This window comes from Panthera onca, chromosome C2 (genome assembly GCF_046562875.1).
Source record: "Panthera onca isolate mPanOnc1 chromosome C2, mPanOnc1 haplotype 2, whole genome shotgun sequence".
In the NCBI taxonomy this organism is placed as follows: domain Eukaryota; kingdom Metazoa; phylum Chordata; class Mammalia; order Carnivora; family Felidae; genus Panthera; species Panthera onca.
In genome coordinates, this window is record NC_138347.1 from 26,167,509 (window position 1) to 26,178,657 (window position 11,149).

Sequence of the window (11,149 nt, forward strand, 5' to 3'; positions counted from 1 at the left end):
TGTACTCTCTCTCTAAATAAATAGGTTTAAAAAAAAAAAGAATTTTTTAAAAAAATGTATGGTTTCTTCATCTTCCAGCATGGCTCTGTCATTAATAAACAGTTCTTAAGTATCTCTTATGACAAATACACACCTGTTCTGTGAAACCAGAATCCCCCTCACCACACCCCCAATAGCTGGACTTGCTGAGTCAAGTGTACTTTATTTTCTATGCCATTCATTTGCCACGTATTATTTTTAGGCTTTATCATCTTAAATATACTACTGTCTCCTTACTAGCAGGGATTTATGCTTCTGCATATCCTTGACAGATAAAGTTCTCAAACTTTAAAGAATATACTTGAGAAACTTTTTAAAATGCTGATTCCCGGGGCACCTGCGTGGCTCAGTCGGTTAAGCATCCGACTTCGGCTCAGGTCATGATCTCACGGTCCGTGAGTTCGAGCCCCACGTCAGGCTCTGTGCTCACAGCTCAGAGCCTGGAGCCTGTTTCAGATTCTGTGTCTCCCTCTCTCTCTGACCCTCCCCCGTTCATGCTGTCTCTCCCTGTCTCAAAAATAAATAAACGTTAAAAAAAAATTTTTAAATGCTGATTCCCAAACCTCTCATCCACCTCCTTCCAATTCTGATTCAGTAATTGGTAATCTACATTGTCATAAGTATTCCCTTGCTGTCTTGTGATTCTGATTCAGGTGATCCAGGGACCACACTTCGAGAAAAAACTGATCCACTATATATATAATACATTTTGTTGCCTGCAGTTAGCATGGGTTCAAAACTTTATTTTTAAAACATCTGTTTTAGAGGCGCCTAGGTGGCTCAGTCAGTTAAGCATCTCACTCTTGATTTTGGTTCGGGTCATGATCTCACAGTTTGTGAGATCAAGCCCTGAGTCGGGCACTGTGCTGGCAGGACACAGCCTGCTTAGGATTCTCTATCTGTCTTTCTCTCTCTCTGTTTTTAATAAACATTAAAAAAATTTTTTAAAGTTTGTTTTCCTTTATTTTGAGAGAGAGAGAAACAGAGCACATGAGCGGAGAAAGAGGGAGAGAGAGAGGATCCCAAGCAAGCCTTGCACGCCATCAGAGCAGAGCCCAATGTGGTGCTCAAATCCACAAATCGTGAGATCATAACTTGAGCCTAAGTCAAGAGTTGGATGCTTAACTGACTGAGCCACCCAGGTGCCCCATAAATAAACATTTTTTTTAAATCTGTTTTAATTTAGAAGGATAGGTATGTTTGCATTGAGAAAATTCTTAAATGGAAAATGGCTCAGGAGTGCTGGGTAACTCTAAAATATTCTGCCCACATTATCAAAGACATTACCCAGGAGGAAAGAAAAGAGAAAAATGTATAGGAAACTAAAGAGACTGCACAAGGTGCTGCTTGATGGATCAGCTACAGATAAAAAAGTCATGGGCTGAAACCTTAAAAATGGTGAAGGCTAAATGTCAGGATGAGCTGATACGTCCACAAGGGGCTGTTTGGCTAAGTTCAGAGGAAGTGTTCAGATCTCTGCACAGTGTAGATGGAGCTAGAAAGCAAAACCTTCAAAATCTCATTTTGTGTTTATTCTTTGCTCCAAGCAAAGCAATTTTATTTTTTTTAATGTTTATTTATTTATTTTTGAGAGACAGAGAGAGCGGGGGAGGAACAGAGAGAGAAAGGGAGACAGAGAATACCAAGCAGGCTGCACGTCGTCAATACAGAGCCTCATTGCAGGGCTCCAACTCATAAGTTGTGAGATCTTGATCTCAGCAGAAACCAAGAATGGGACGTTTAACCATTTAACCGACTAGGCCATGCAGGCACCCCAAGCAATGCAATTCTAAATAAGAAAAAACAAAACAAACATCATAGAGAGGGGAACTGAAGAAGAAGGAATGGTAACTTTGAGGGGATTAATACCTCTGATTCTAGAGTCATTTACAGATTTAGGGCTCACTGTCAATAATCTTTGAGGAAATATTTTAAATAAGAGAAATACCAAGAATTTGCAAATGAGATATATCTTTATTTTGAAAGATGGAAAAAATGAATTCTTAACTACAGACTTGAGCTCTTTCAAGTTTCAGAACAGATTATTAAAAAGCTTGTCATCACTTAGAGATGGAGGAAATGGAACCTTTGAGCTAGTTTACGTATGCCAAGGATAGAAATGCCAAACTCTGTATTCTTTTATGATAGATCAGGGGATGCTATAGAAGTTGCAACTAATGACTTCAGCAAGGGATTTGACAAACTAGTAACATTCTTATGAATAAGAGTTTCTTTAAGTTGTTCTATTATGTGAATTCAGAGTTAGCTGACTCATTTTTCTGAGACATGATTAATGGAGTGGGGGCTCTGGGGCTTTTTTGGTGATTTGCATTCATTCAATAAATATTTATTAAACATTTACCATGTGCCAGGAACTGCTGTAGGTAGTGGGAATCCAATGGTGAATAAATCAAAGTCCCTGTTCACAAAGGATTTCATAGAAGGAGACAGACAGTAAACAAGGAGACAAATACATTCAATGTCAGGCAATGGTCAGAAAAAGGAATAAACGAAAAGGTTAAAGGGGAAAAAAAGGAGCAATGGTAAGTGGATATTTCTTTTAAAGGCTGGTCAAAGAAGCTGATAGAATCTGGTGATAATGGAGCAGAAACCTGAAGTGATGATTATCCAGGTGAAGAATATTCCATGTAGCAAGACAGTAAGCATACAGGCCTAAGATGGAAACATGCTTGGCCAAGAGGCCCAGTGGTAGGCAGAATAACAGTCCCCCAAAGCTGACCATGTCCCAATTCCCAGAACTTATGAAACTACTATATTTCAGGCAAAATAACTTTGTAGATGGAATTAAAGTTCCAGACCTTAAAATAAAGAAATTATCTTGGATTACCGAGGTAGGTCTCACCTAATCTCATGAACCTTAAAGGCAGAGAACTTTCTCTGGCTGTAGCAAGAGAGATTTGGCAGAAGAATAAATCAGAAAGATGCCAAGTATGAAAAGAATACTGAACACTGTTGCTGTCTCTCAGATGTAAGGTCCCCAGAGCAAGGACCAGAAAGAGGCCTCTGGAAGCTAAGGGCAGGCCCTAGATGACAAACTGCAAGGAAACAAGGACCTCAGTCCTACAAACATAAGGCACAAAATTCTGCCCATAACCAGAGAGAACAGCTGAACCAACCCAACTTCTGACCTGCAGAACTGTGAGATAATAAATTTGTATTGTTTTAAACTGCTAAATTTGTGGAAATTTGTGGTCATTTGCTTTGACAGCAATAGAAAACTATTATAGACTACACTGGATTTAAGGATAGGGAGTATAATAGGAGATGAAACAAAAGAGGTAGAAAGGATGGATTGCAGGAAGAAGATGAACAAGAGGGTAGCTACTGTGTGGCCTTCTAGACTATTGTAAGGCCTTTGTTTTTAACCACAGATGAAATGGGAGCCAATGGGGGGTGGGGACAGGCATAACAAAATCAAATTTACATTATAAAAGGATCACTGTGAACTACCTTGTTTAGAATCCAGCTGAATGAATATTGCAATAGTTCATACAACAACGTAAACTAGGAGAATCATAAGGGAAATAAGAATAGTCAGATTCTGGATGTATTAAGTTGAAGCATATAAACTTGCCATTTGAGTGACTCAAAAACAGTTAAAAATCAAAGGATGAGTCTAGAGGATTTGCTCATAGATGGCCTAAGGGGTGTTGGAGAAAGAAAGGAGTCATTGTTGACTCCAAAATCATTGGCCTGAGCCAAGGGTATAAGAGTTCTACTGAAATAAACAACGCAGGAGGGGAGAGATTATGGGGGTAAAGGAGCAAGGGCAAGCATGGATTCCTCTTGGGACATGTTATGTATGAACCACCTATCAGACATCCAAGTAAGGATGTTCATTAACTGTCAGATATACAAGACTGAAATTCAGAGGATCATCTGAGCTAGAACTATTAATTAGGGAGTCCTCTCACAACAACGGTTTTCAAAACCATGAGATGAAGAGTTCAGACACGCAGGAAATGAGTGTAAAGAAAGAACAGTGGTGCTTCCTGGTTTACTTCTTTTTGAAAGTCTTTCCTAGATCATTTTTTTCTGACTTGTAAATACAAATACATGAATAATCCCACAATCTGAAATACTTTTTAAATATTTAGTTATATATTTAATGAATTGCCTGCTGAAGGGCCCCAGGCTCCAATGTGCAACAATAGCATATTGATAATTTTGAATCAAAGTTACTTAACAAATAGCCAGTGCAAGAACAAACACCCTGACACCCCTTTGTGTCTTGAAAGCAGGAAATAAATCTCCCAAGTGAAAGGTATCTTCCCTGTACCAGGAGGTAAAAAGACATCCTTATCACCAAAGATAGGGATTTCAGGGCTGAATAGATAAACAAACCTTGTTACTTTTACTAATTTACTACCTAGCCCAAATTTTGTTTAGAATTCCTTACTAATTTAAACTCCTGAACATAAATTTATTTTGTCCTGTCAATTCCTCACTGATTTATGTTTCTTTGTCCAAAAAGTATATGCCTTGGTCATTTCTTTAGGTTTCAATTTTATTATTCGGCCTCTGTGCACACTTTATTATTAAACTTTGTTTTTTCTCCTGTTAATCCGTGTCATGTAAATTTAATTCTTAGACCAGCTGGACGAACTTTGAAGGGTAAAGTAAATTTTTCCCTTTCAAACACTGCGTTAAAAATAATAAAATTGAATAATATCCGTACTATCACAGAAAATTCAAAATAAAATAGTCATAAGGTCTTCCAAATTAAACACAGATCATATAGTTGAAATACCTTAGTGAAGTTAGCATAAGCTACACATGCATATCAAAAGACAAGTGAATTATATTCCCTCAATAGCTGTTGCTCTGAGACATTTTCATATCCTATTATTGTTTACATTTTTATATAACATTTATGCTGAGTATCTGGTGAGGAGTATTATTTTTTCAGTTCACTTTGGTTCCTCAATACTGTGTGAATTCAGTATTTACATGTGTGCAATTAAAAGCAAAAGCGAAACAAAATTACCAACTTAACAACTTTGTTCTATTTGCTTTGCCCCCATTGTGTTTCAGTTGTGGCTCATGATATATACAAGTCATAGCTAGTTTATTATTCTCACATTTTCCTTCTGAAAAAAAAAAGTATTTGTGAGCACTTTAGGCTAGTATAAAAGCACTAAGATATTATATATGTACAATATATTATATATCATATATTAAGCATAAAGAAAATTTATAATCTTTACATATATATATGTATACATCTTTGTTATAAACCTGTAATGAATCTCTCTCATTCTCTTTCTCACTCCCTCTTTCAAAAAGAGAGATAAAGTTTTTATTTGTATATCTGAAATTATAAATATTTATATACATGTATCTCATACATATAAAGTTTTTATATCACAGAGTTACTGAAACTTTCCTACAAGGTAGAGAAAAACCTGACCTGCTGCAATTAACTCCCTAAAGCACTCCTGTGAGAACAATTACAAAATATTTTTGCCAACCACATCACAAACAATTATTAATGTACTAACTTTAGTTTCATGTTTTGAGCTTCTCCTGGGCCAGGTGTGGAGTGGGAACATGCTCTTTATGAAAACATCCCATTGGATGTGCTGACAAAGCACATTTTTAAAGCATACTCATAATCACTCCAATTAGGCCATCAAATGTCAGGACTTGCTGTGTGAATTTGGTGAATTCTACCCAACTCTGTGGTGCAACTGAGAAGTAACCCTACCTTGGAAACAATTTCCTCATACTATGGCCTCTCCTCCTCTACCTGCCTGTATTGAAAAGTGGTAAGGAGGGTTTGCAATGCTGCCCTCTCACAAGTCTGTGAAACTTCCTTTCAGGTGGGAGCCCAATCACATCCAAACCCTTTTATATGCCCACAACACTACTGTCTTTATATGTCTTTGAGGCAATGAATTTACAATATAACTAATATGGTATATGGAATATGGAAGATAGATTGTTCACATCTCTATCTTCCCCTAGATTGTGAGTGACTTATTTGTCCATATTTTGATCCTTTCTAATGATGGACACACTGTTCTCAAAGCTCTAGCACAAATATTTGACACGGTTATGCAGAAGAAGTCACATGAAAACATCCAATCTTCCCTCCCTCATTCTCCCCCATCTCTACCACCACACAACTGATTGAAAAGAGCAAAGAAAAATAAAACAAGGGGATATGTTTTCTTAATGAAAACATTCCTTATATTGTTCACTAACGAATTTATATTTTTAAACTTAATTACCATTGTGCCTTTGAGAAAATACTATTGAATAGCAGTCATTGTGATGGGTAATCTTAGGTTTCAACTTGGCTAGACTGTGGTGCCCATTTTGGTCGAACACCAGATGTTGGTCAAACACTAGATGTTGCTGTGATGGGTATTTTGTAGATGTATTAACATTTACAATTAGTGGACTTTAAGTAAAGGAGATTACCCTGATTAATGTGGGCGGGTCTCAAACAGTTGAAGGCCATATGAACAAAAATTGAGGTTTCCGGGAGTAGAACAAATACTACTTCCTCAAAACCATAACAAAAATCCTGCCAATGGATTTTGAGCTCTTTGACTCTTGCCTGAATTTTTAGCCTGCCAACCTGCCCAACAGATTTCAGACTTACTAGTGCCCACTACCGCATGTACCAATTCCTTAAAAAAATCTTTCTCTCCACATATGCATCCTATTGGTTCTGTTTCTCTAGAGAACCCTAACACTTGCATTTCAAAGCATTCTTTCCCATACCTCTGAAACTCTCGCTAATTGAATTATACTGTATTCTTAATTTTGTTTCATGGAGTGTTTCTATTACTTACTAATAGAAGTCAGTTTCTCTGTTGGTACAGAGAACAAGAGAGTTGTCAAAGGAACTCAACAATGGCACATGTCCTGTCAAGCAGGAAAATTTTACATCAGAGGTTTCAAATATGAGCTCTATTTGAGCCCAGAGTGTGCAGGTACCTAAATATTATACCCTACCTCCTAAGCTAGGAACCTTTTCCTAAGCTAGTTTGTACCAATTAACAAATCTTAAGCAATTACCAATAAAGAATGAGTAGTTTGACCAAAACATTTTCTTCCAAAAAAGATGTGCCATGTTTGGGGCATGGTTGGGGCAGGGAGGAGGGCTTCAACAATTAATGCAACTCAAAATAGGAGGTTGGTGTGCCCAGTTTCCATTGCCTCATTCATCAAGAGAGTCTGTGTTGTGACTCTTGGAAGTCAGTTTTATTGCATGATGTAATGGAGAAAATAATGAAGATTACAAATTTTCTTTATACTTATGTTTTTTTAACCACTGCCAGTTTACAGATATTTAAGAAGTTGAAGCAAAGAGACTAGATTTAGTTTCTTTTAATTTAGCCAAATGGTTAGGTCCTGGAAATTTTTGAAGAAATGTATTAAAGTGTTTTTAGAATTAAAAAGTCTTAGATCCCACTTGGTAGACCTCCAATGGCCCTCAGAGCCTGCACACTTTTCCCTGATGCTATATAACAGAACTTTCTCTGTCCACTATAAAGGTGATGGTTTTGTACTCAAATTTAAACTTGACATGTACATTGAGAAGATGGTGAAATTGCTATTCTGTTTACAATGCTGAACTTCTCTGAGCTCAATGGAATAACAGATTTTAAGGAGTTACACAGTTATTTAGTGGAAAATAAGTCCTGGTTATGAAAGCAATTCATAGATCTTGGTGATTGAGTGTGAGTCATATTCTCTATGACTTTGGGATGCCACAAGATATGTGTGATTATAAAGCCCCTGACCAATGAGGGTGGCTCATTTTCAAACAAAACAAAACAACAGCCTTAAAACTTGTCCTGGGGCCCATGGGTGGCTCAGTCAGTTAAGCATCCAACTCTTGATGTCAGCTCAGATTTTAATCTCAGGGTCATGAGTTCAAGCCCCACTTTGGGCTCCAAGCTGGGCATGAAGCCTACTTAACAGAAAAAATAAGAGCGACATGCAGAAGAATGAACCTGGACCCCTTTCTTACACCATACACAAAAATAAACTCAAAATGGATGAAAGACCTAAACGTAAGACAGGACACCATCAAAATCCTAGAGAAGAAAACAGGAAACAACCTCTTTGACCTGGTCTGCAGCAAACTTCTTACTTGACATGTCTCCAGAGGCAAGGGAAACAAAAGCAAAAATGAACTACTGGCACCCCATCAAAATAAAAAGCTTCTGCACAGCAAAGGAAACAATCAGCAAAACTAAAAGGTAACCGACGGAATGGGAGAAGATTTTTGCAAATGATGTATCAGATAAAGGGTTAGTATCCAAAATCTATAAAGAACTTATCAAATTCAACACCCAAAAAACAAATAATCCAGTGAAGAAATTGGCAAAAGACATGAATAGACACTTTTCCAAAGAAGACATCCAGATGGCTAACAGACCCATGAAAACATGCTCAACATTGCTCATCATCAGGGAAATACAAATCAAAACCGCAATGAGATACCATCTCACACCTATCAGAAAGGCTAAAATGAACTCAGGCAACGGCAGATGTTGGCAAGGATGCAGAGAAAGAGGAACCCTTTTGCACTGCTGGTGGGAATGCAAACTGGTATAGTCACTCTGGGAAACAATATGGAGGTTCATCAAAAAATTAAAAATAGAACTACTCTATGACCCAGCAATTGCACTACTAGATATTTATCCAAAGGACACAGGAGTGCTGATTCAAAGGGGCACATGCACCCCAATATTTATAGGAGCACTATTGACAATAGCTGAAGTATGGAAAGGGCCCAAAGGTCCACTGATGAATGTATAAAGAAGATGTGATATATTTACACAATGGAATATTACTTGACGATCAAAAAGACTGAAATCTTGCCATCTGCAACAACGTGGATGGAACTAAAGTGTATTATGCTAAGTGAAATAAGTCAGAGAAAGATAAATACCATATGATTTCACTCATATGTGGAATTTAAGAAATAAAACAAATGAACATAAGGGAAGGGAAACAAAAATAAGATAAAAACAGAGAGGGAGACAAACCATAAGAGACTCTTAAATATAGAGAACAAACTGAGGGTTGCTGGCAGGGTGTTGGGTGAGGGAATGGGCTAAATGGGTGAGGGGCATTAAGGAAGACACTTGATGGGATGAGCACTGGGTGTTATATATAAGTGATGAATCACTAAACTCTATTCCTGAAATGATTATTATACTATATGTTAACTTAGATTTAAACTAAAAAACAAAAACAAAAAATACTTGTACTAAAACTATTATACCTATTAGCACACAGTATTACTGAGCATTAGAGTTAACTACGGAAAGGAATCAACTGTGAAAGAAAAAGTACTTATTAATGGATAATTGTATTAGCTCTGCTTCCCTCTTCCAGACTCCTAAAGAGGGTCCTCCCATGTAACATGACCAATTCTTTTGGGCTTTTGTCATTCAGAATCAGGAAGAAAGAGAGCTGGGGGAAAAGATCTAAAGCACACACCCAGGGCTGGAGAACAACAGTAGGGCACATTTTGAAATACAATACAAGCAGCTATCTTGTGTGAGAACACAAGATGAGAGAAAAAAGAGATATGTTTAAGATATGTTGTTTGTTATTTACCTGCTTCACAGTGTTCGGGCTATGAGAATTTTTAAAGAATTATTTCAAAATTATACCTCAGATATTTGCCTGTGTATTTTGAATATGGTCCTGATCTAAGACTGGACCATGTGGGTCACAGATTTATAAACATCACACAAAATACTAATCTCAAACTATAGAAATTTCTGGACAAATTCTGAGTATTTGTAGCTATTTTATGAAATTGCAGAGATAAAAGCCTTAATCAGTAAAATAGCCTCAATCAGATTGTTAAGAGTTTAGAATGATGGAAACACTCTCCTATCTGCTAGAACAGTCCAGGGTGTAAATATCAGTATCCTCTTTAAATCGACCAATAAGGAACCATAGATAGAACAGTATAATTTTTTTTAACAAATAAAAGCTTATTGTATTGGCTTTAGAATTGCCTAATAATAAAAAAAAAAAAAAGTGCTTTGAATCTTGAATCACCAGTATCAGTAATAAAAAATAAAATATTCATAGAATAGGGTTGAAAACATGCTCTCAGGCCCAGAAGGCAGTGAAGAATCTGGTCCATCTACAACTTGAACAATCAGGGCTTGAGCAATTTACATGTTTTAGCTGGAAACAGTGAAAACTGGCTCTCTTTCAGTAATAATTTTTAAAAGAAGCACCTTGTATTTTTCTAGTCTGATGTATTAAAGTACTTTCGCAAACCTAATAACATGGTGCCAATTCAATGTAAAAGATCGGAGAGATGCTCCTCCTTTTCTTCAGAACGTTAAAATGTACCTTTTCCACATTTGTATTTGCTGAGATTAAGCTCTGTGTTTGGGAAGCCCTTGAGTAGAAGTGTCTCAGAAATAGAAAGCTCGGGCTCCCAAGGTTTCATTCATTTGGCTGACATCCCTGGAGCCCGTTCCTTGTGCAAGACACTGTACTCAGTGCCAGGCAGGTACACCGGCCTACGGGAGGTAGTCCCTGTTCTGAAGGAACCACTGGCCTGGCCAGGGAAGGGCCCAACTAGGGGTTCTAAACAAATAACCTAAAATATCACAGAGCGGCTGCACAGTTGACGTGCCTGAAATTACCCCAAAGACGAGGATCAGTCCACAAATGCAAAGTCTTCCTTCCATCTGATACGGGTCGCCACCCCACCTCTCAAGAAGAGCTGAAGCAGAGCTGCTGGGTCTAGAACTCATGGCCCCAGATTGTTAGGGGGCAGGTTGGCAAGGAAACACAAGAGGGGGAAGCGTTGGCTCAGGCGCGACCCCCGATGGCGACGCAACAGGCAGGGCGGGCGGGGGTCGGTTCGGCCCTCACCGTGATCTCAACGCAGGATGGAAGCATGAGGTGCTGTGGGCCTCGCCGTCGGACCAGTGGGTCTGTCAGCGCGTCGCGCGGCTCGGGTCTCAGGGTCGGGCTCTAGGCGAAGCCCCGCCCCCCCTTCCCCCCCTCCCCCCACCCACCCCCCGGCTCCTCCGCCCCCGCCCCCTAAGGCGCGCGAGCCGGTCCCGCGCGGCGCCAACCCTTTCCC

At 38.5% G+C, this 11,149-nt stretch overlaps 1 protein-coding gene across 2 annotated transcripts in view; it reads right to left on the bottom strand.

Annotated features, from left to right (window-relative positions):
* The window catches only part of LOC132683884 (uncharacterized), a 351,206-nt gene extending 340,162 nt beyond the window's left edge, over nt 1-11,044 (bottom strand). For both annotated transcript variants that reach the window (XR_013557853.1, XR_009612449.3), the window contains exon 1: nt 10,936-11,044. The gene's annotated coding sequence lies outside the window, so the exon portion shown is untranslated. The remainder of the gene's footprint in view (nt 1-10,935) is intronic.
* Nucleotides 11,045-11,149: the final 105 nt, after the last annotated feature.